We start from the raw sequence: 6,067 nt of genomic DNA, 5'->3' as shown, positions 1-6,067 counted from the left end.
GGCTATTGTAGTTACCAATCGCTTGGGTGAACTGACGACTGCCCTAAATATGCTGTAATAGGTAGAGGTAGACAATCTAAGCAAGTTCCACAACAGGTTTCTGTTTTTCGTCAGTAATTAATATGGAAAGCACAGTGTAGTAGCGCTTACTGCTCTAGCTTCACATATATTCCTGAGTTTAGTTCTTCAATGAGGTGCCTTATGTGTGTGCATTTTACAGATAACTTTTCAGATCGCCTCTAAATACCCTGCAGTATTTTTAAGTGAACGACGTTTACAGAGCTAAAATACATCCAAAGTATGTATTTGACGCTTTTATAAGCAGAACATTCTTCCAATTAAAGGTACAATGAATTGGTTAGCACTGTAATGCAACTAACAATTCAGTGTTAAGTCTTGTGGGAAGTCACGAATTTCCAAATTAGGTGTCTTGGCATCGATAATAGAATACTGATTTCGTGGGTTTCATACAAGTTTAAAAGTATCATGAAGGATAAAACAAGCTCTTCAGAACTGAATAGTTTAATACCTTCGCAGTTTTTATTCTCATGAAGCCTCACTCGATATTACCCTTGGGGGGATGCATTTACTCCAACCCCTGAAACCCATACGTGCGTGCACGTTCTTCTGGTATGTTATGCTCAAGTCCGCTGAATATTTAATTTTTAGGCAATATTTAGCCAAGGTGAACTCCAGTGACCCCGTCTGCCGAGTGCAAGCGCTCTGTTACAGTTTAGCTCGTACCCTTAACATTTTAAAGACAATCAATATCCAAACACATATCAGCCTCCTTAGATGTGAATAATACTATGACATAAAGCATGCCAACAAGTTAACCATCTATGACATAAACCTGTGGTTGTAATGAACGTAAAATCACCGTGATTGTAAGATCTATGATACTGTAATGCTTCAGGGTTCACGTGGGCGCCCTCGCCGATGCCCCACTCGAACCCGGGCCTTTGCTACCACTCAACAGGGACCCAGCCTCTTGAGCCAAAGGGAAATCTCTCGTCAGCCACGCGACTGCGGTCCGTGTTATTCACAGGGAAGGGCGGTGACGTCACCGCTCTGGTTAGCCAGCTCTCGCAAGCAATGGAGGCCGTATGCGTTACAATACCATCGCGATAAGACATCCGCAGCATGTAATAATGATGTATATCGCATGTATACCGCGGCACTGTACATCACAACTGGCACCCTGGCACCGCTGTCGCAAGAAAGGTCTCATATCAGGACATGATATACCCAGATAGGATGTGTTGCGATATATGGACTTCGTGTCGCGACATAGGGTCAGCATATCCTGTCAGGGTATGTCCTATGGCAACATATGGACTCCATGTCTCGACATGGGGCGAGGCATTTTTGCCGGGGTATATCATATCGCGATATATGCACTCCATGTCGCGACATGCGGTGGGCGTTTTATCGGTTGTGCGCTATATCGCGATATGCGGGCTCCATGTCGCAACATGGGGGCGGGGCGTTTTTGTCGGGGTATGTCATATCGCGATATATGGACTTAGTCGTGCCAGTTGCAATGGGTATCGCGATGTGCTTGTGATGCGCGCGCTCCTGTCGTGACATGCTATCGGAGTCGTGAATGCGCTGTGGATGCCATGACCTTCTTTGTCTGCTATTCAGTTTTGACCTCAGTGCGACTTCTCTTAGATTGATTAGTAATTGGAAACCAATTGTATGCACTATGAAGTATTAAAACGTGCTCGTTAAAACCTCTTGGTAAGAACATGCAATTGTTTGCTGCTAGTGTTCGCTTTTTGAAACTACACCCCCAAATCTTCTGATTAGGATATGTGATATTCGTGACAAATTTAATTTTCCCGCTCACACAAACACACAGAAGACACTGATGTTAAATGCAAAATCCATCGCCGCCCCCCACCCAGGCAAACAGAGGAACACAATTGCAGAACTGTTACTCTCGCACCGGTAACAGACGCTTGAACTCGACAGACGGGGTCACTGGAGGTCAAAGTCACCGTGCATGGTCACGTGATCACAGAAACAACAAGGCGCTATATCTCGAGAACAAAAGCAGCACAAACGAATGGGACCGGTCCGGTTCCCCTACGATGTTGCCGACCCTCTAGACAGTGACGAGATTATCGCCATATTCAATTCCCAGCCCCGATGCCTACGTCTGGTCTAGAAGGCCAAAACCTCACAACAGAGGTAGGCACTGCTTGTTTTTTTGTGTGTGTCCGCCGTGGCACAGTGGCGTTCGGCAGCCTAGGTGACTGTTGCTTAACCTGTGTGTGTGTGAGAGAGAGAGAGAGAGTGTATGTACAGTATATATACATAAGGTATAATTCTGCTGTTTGATTATACTGCTCGAGGATTGCATTGTAAATTGGAGGGGTGCCCCTATGCTGGCAACAGGGTCAGTTAGAGCCCGGGCCACCCACTTTTGCACAGGCCCACCCAAAAATCACTTCCTGGCTACGGCCCTGATGCATTGTACTTGACTCGACACTTGACAGCGAGTTTCAGGGGTGGAAGCACCTCAACGGGCCGGAAAGGGCCACGCAACACTGAAAATCATTTCTAACCACATCAGATTGCATCGGATTTCAGTTTCCAGGCCATTCCTTCCGAGTGACACAAGTGGATAAAAAACAAAATGGAGGACAAATAACTGCCTAGCGTCATGTAGGCTAAGCTTGCTGCTGGAAGAGGTGCTGTTGGGGCCAGGAGAGGCGCTCACCCTGCAGCCTGTGTGGATTCCCAATGAACCAGTAAAGTGACGGGGACACTATACTGAAAAAAGCTGCTGTCTTTCGGATGAGATGGAAAACCGAGGTTTTACTCTGTGGTCTTTAAAAATCCCAGGGCGTTTCTCGAAAAGAGTAGGGGTGTTACCCCGGTATCCTGGCCAGTTTCTCCCATGGTCTTTACCAAACGTGGCCTCCTAATAACCCCCCTCTCTGAACTGGCTTCATCTCTCTGCTCTCCTCCCCACTGAGAGCTTGGTGTGTGGTGAGGGTACTGACGTGCTGTAGCTGCCGTCACATCATCCAGGTGGGGCTGCACACTGGTGGTGGTGGAGGAGAGTCCCCGTTTTTTTTTAGGGAAAGAAGTGTAGGAAATGCATTTCTTAATTTTAAGGATAATGGAGCAACCCTGATGAATTTCTTTTTTCACGAGGAAGACTAAGACAGAATTTTTTTTTTTTACAATTTCTACCCTAATCTACTCGTTTTCTCTTCTGATTATACCTACACAAGAGTTCACAGATCAGCGCGCGGGAGCAATATCCTATGATGCCCTGTTCCCGCTACGGTGCTCTAGTCGGGTTGTGCAATGCTTAAATTCGCCACTTGGTGGCAACAAAGATCATAAAGTTCGAGACCGTTGATGATGATAATAATAATTGCTTACACTTAAATAGCGCTTTTCTGGATGCTCCACTCAAAGCACTTTACAGGTAATGGGGACTCCCCACCACCACCAGTGTGCAGCCCCACCTGGATGATGCAACAGCAGCCCTAGTGCGCCAGAACGCTCTCCACACATCAGCTATCAGTGGGGAGGAGAGCAGAGTAACAAAGCCAGTTCAGAGATGGGGATTATTAGGAGGCCATGATTGGTAAGGGCCAATGGGAAATTTGGCCAGGACACTGCGATTACACCCCTACTCTTTTCGAGAAGAAAAAAGTTTTTGACGAAGTGTCGCTCACGGTTGAGAAGAAATCAGACTTGAAGTTGCCTCTTCCCTTTACTACCAAGCAGGTGGAAAGTGAGAGCTGTAAAACTGTCGGTGAGTCCAGCCCTAAACCTCAGCCAAGCTCCAAACCCCATTTTCAAACCCTGATGCATGCCTTAAGCCTCACCACAATACGACTTCCGCAAACATAATACAATAACCCTAAAACTCACAAGGGGGAAGAAAAATGTAAAAATAAATAAAACATTGTAAATATTTAACCATACATGCCATTTTAAAACATTGCATGATGAATCCTGCCTCAATCGGATCTTCTGTAAGCCGAGACAGAACAAGGCCGTTATGAAAGAATACCAATGAATACAAACGACCGCACTGTGAGAGAATGCTGATGTGACCCTGATATCCGAGATGGAGCCCGAGCTCCCCCTGAGCCCCCCGTCAACCCCCTGTCTCCAGTCCCTGCGCCCCTGGGCGCTCTTGTCACCTTGCCCAGGGCTCCCCAGACTGCTGGTGTTTTATCGTCCCGGGATGAAATGAGAAGCCAGCTGGGGCGCCAGCAGTCCCCATCACAGCCACCAGGTGAATATTGAAAAGAACACGTCCTGCACCGTCCTAGAAAACAGCCCCACAGATTTTAATTGAAGGATGCCATCCTAAACTGGGGATTGCCTGTTCAGTTCCTCTTACTTTCTGAAGTACCCAGAAAGTAAAACAAAGGCAGTGCAGCTATTAAGCGATTTTATTAATCTTGCTATGTTTTCTTGGAGGGATTAATTGCTCTCAGAGCTCCACTTACTGCTACAGAGGGAGAGCCGGACTGCCGTGATGATTTTTTAATCTATGTTATTGTTCCTGGTGGGGCAGGTAACTGTTGTGGTGTTCAATTTTTTTATGGTTAATAAAGAGATTATGGGGCTACTGACAGTAAAACATATTCCCGACTGTTTTCACAGCAGTATATTGACACGTTTTACAACTCACATGAATTCTGGTCTGCATGCTGCAGGCAGTGTGAGCACACACTCCCTTCCCAACAGACATCTTGGGATGCCAGGAGCCATAACATCCTGCAACTCACAACTAACACCCCACTGAAGCTCAGCAAGTGTGAGTTTGGTCATAATGTGGATGGGAGACCTCCTGGGAAAAACTAAGGCTGCTGCTGGAAGAGGTGTGAGTGGGGCCAGTAGGGGGTGCTCACCCTGTGGTCACAGTATAGTGATGGGGACACAATAATAATAATTGCTTACACTTATATAGCACTTTTTCTGGACACTCCACTCAAAGCGCTTTACAGGTAATGGGGACTCCCCTCCACCACCACCAATGTACTGCAAAGAGGTGCCATTATTTTGATGAGACATAAAACCAAGGGTCCTCTCACTCTCTGTGATCATAAAATATCCAAGGTTATTTCTTGAAAACAGGAGGGGTGTTACCCCAGTGTCCTGGCTACATAATAATCTCCACCTCCTAATAATCCTCATCTATGAATCGGCTTCATCACTCTGTTCTGCTCTGTGTGGTGAGCATATTGTGTGCAGTATGGCTGCTGTTGATATACCATTGGTGGTGATGGAGTGGAGTGTCCAAAAAAGTGCTATATAAGCGTAAGGAATTATTATAATTATCATCTATGTAGTGGGCAGGCTGGCTGAGAGCATGTAGTAGGTCACTGTTGGACTGGAATCATTAGTCAGCTTTGACTGGGCAAATATAGCCAAAGCTGGGCGCAAGGGGGCAGGTGTACAGTAGTTAACAATGCAGAGGAGAGATGCATTTTTTTTCCAGCTGATGCTCACTGTCCTGTAGGCACTGTGCAGGTCACAGCAGGTCAGATGAACAGCTCAACAGCAGAAAGGTCAGAAGAGTGCGCTGTTACACAGTCTGTCCTGACCCTGCTGTGGTTACCTGGTGTTACTTCGTGGGGAGGGATCAGCGGACAGTCAGGTCGATTAAAACACAGCAATTCCAAAATCATAAGGGTCCAAAGTAGGAAAATATTTGCAGACACCAAAATACAGAAAAAAAATATTGCCAATGACAGTAACCATTTCTTATGGAAGTTCTCTTTCTGAACACACAGCAATCACAGAAAATTATACTGTGTATTTGGCTATTTTCTGGTAATCAATAAAATAACTATTTGAATGCATTTTCATATCCCATTCAAATACACATTTTTTAAACTGACAAAATATGCAACATAAGCATTGCAACATTAATGTAACATTGTTCCTACAGTTTCTATGCTGTCTTAATTAGAAACACTCTTCTCACAATTGACTTGTCAGCTGACAGGTAGTGACAGCGAGCTTCCCACCAGCTCTCGGGAGTGTCATGTCTTGTTAGCATCACCGTCCATGCTCCTCGCTG

Source organism: Lepisosteus platostomus, chromosome 7 (assembly GCF_059453375.1).
Source record: "Lepisosteus platostomus isolate fLepPlt1 chromosome 7, fLepPlt1.hap1, whole genome shotgun sequence".
NCBI lineage: Eukaryota > Metazoa > Chordata > Actinopteri > Semionotiformes > Lepisosteidae > Lepisosteus > Lepisosteus platostomus.
This window is presented reverse-complemented; position numbering follows the sequence as displayed.